This window comes from Micromys minutus, assembly GCF_963924665.1.
Source record: "Micromys minutus genome assembly, chromosome: 29".
NCBI classification, from domain to species: domain Eukaryota; kingdom Metazoa; phylum Chordata; class Mammalia; order Rodentia; family Muridae; genus Micromys; species Micromys minutus.
The window spans coordinates 2,502,987-2,504,854 of NC_137964.1; the positions used below are offsets into that span (position 1 = coordinate 2,502,987).

General features: G+C 45.2%; 1 pseudogene across 1 annotated transcript; it reads left to right on the forward strand.

The window, feature by feature from the left end:
• Window positions 1-541: 541 nt before the first annotated feature.
• On the forward strand, window positions 542-1,204 carry LOC308439021 (large ribosomal subunit protein uL16-like; annotated as a pseudogene). The gene has a single exon. The product of its transcript is annotated as a large ribosomal subunit protein uL16-like (transcript).
• The last annotated feature ends 664 nt before the right edge of the window (window positions 1,205-1,868 follow it).

Consider the following 1,868-nt stretch of genomic DNA (forward strand, 5'->3'; position numbering starts at 1 on the left):
GAACAAGTTGAAGATTAATAAAAATAATTGGCTTGTTTTTAAAAACTAGTAAAAACAGACTAACCAGACATGTAGCCAAGGCTAGCCTGGAAGTTAAATTCTACCCACTTGCACCTGTAGTCATTAGGTTAGAGGTTAGAGAGACTCAGGCAGGAGAATCTTGAGTTCCAAGCTAGCCTGGGCTACAGAGTGAGTTCAAGGGCAGCTTGGCTGATAGAACAAGAGTGTCTCAAATGAGAAACACCTAACAAAAAAGTCATAATTGATCCAGGGGAGGTAAGCATAAACTTATTCCTGGCCAAGAAAAATAGTATGACTTTAGATGTAGTTTTTACAATGAAAAACATTTATGTCAGCTCCAGTTGCCTATATAGGAGAGGACAGCATTGTCTGGCATCAGTGGGAGGAGAGGCCTTTGGTCCAGTGAAGGTGTGTTTCCCCAGTGTTGGGGAATGCCAAGGTGCTGAGGTGGAGAGGGTGGTTGGGAGAGGGAGCTCCTTCATAGAAACAAGTGGAGGGCTCTTTTACTCTGGCTCGCCACCGACGATCCTATTGTCACCATGGGCCACCGCCCTGCCCGGTGTTACCGAGATTGTAAGAACAAGCCTGACCCAAAGTCTCGTTTCTGCCGTGGTGTCCCCGAAGCTAAGATCCGAATCTTTGACTTGGGACGGAAGAAAGCGAAAGTGGATGAATTCCCACTTTGTGGCCACATGGTGTCAGATGAATATGAACAACTTTCTTCTGAAGCATTGGAGGCTGCTCGTATTTGTGCCAACAAATACATGGTAAAGAGTTGTGGCAAGGATGGTTTTCATATCTGGGTGAGGCTCCACCCTTTCCATGTCATTCGTATCAACAAGATGTTGTCTTGTGCTGGGGTGACAGGCTCCAGACAGGTATGCGTGGTGCCTTTGGGAAGCCCCAGGGCACAGTGGCCAGGGTTCACATTGGCCAGGTCATCATGTCCATCCGTACCAAGCTGCAGAATAAGGAACACAAGATTGAGGCTCTGCGTAGAGCCAAGTTCAAGTTCCCTGGGCGCCAGAAGACCCATATCTCAAAAAAGTGGGGCTTCACCAAGTTTAATGCAGATGAGTTTGAAGACATGGTTGCTGAGAAACGGCTCATTCCTGATGGCTGGGGTGTCACATATATCCCCAGTCGTGGTCCTCTGGACAAGTGGAGAACCCTGCATTCCTGAAGGCTTCCACAGTGCTCTCCTGTACCCTACCAAATCACATTCAATAAATCTTGCATCAAGTCTGTAAAAAAAAGAAAAAGAAAAAGAAACAAGTGGAGGGGGAGGGGATGGGAGTACGGGGGAAGGGGATAATATCTGAAATGTAAAAACAGAGAATATCCAATTTTTAAAAATCAAAAAAAACCAAAAAACCCAAAACCATTTATGTCAGTTTCGAAATGGTGGCACATGCCTTTAATCCCAGCAACCAGGAGTCAGAGGCAGGTGGATCTCTGTGAGTTCAAGACTAGTCTGGTCTATAGAGTGAGTTCTGGAATGGCCAGAGCTACACAGAGAAACCCCATCTCACCTCCAACCCCCCTCCAAATAAGGTAATGTATATAGGAGCTTTGCTTCATGTATGCCTGGGTACCATGTGCAGGCAGTACCCTCAGATACAGAAGAGGGACACAGATTCCCTGGAACTGGAACTATAGACTTTGAGCTGCCATGTGGGTGCTGGAATCAAACCTGGGTTTTCTGCAAGAAAGCCAGTGTTCTTAACTATTGAGCCATGTCTCTGGCCCTTAGCATTTTGACTTTTAGACATCATTTAATACAACATACTCAAAATTAAATAGGACTTTATTTTAGAAAAATGTAAATTACTAAGAACCAACAAACA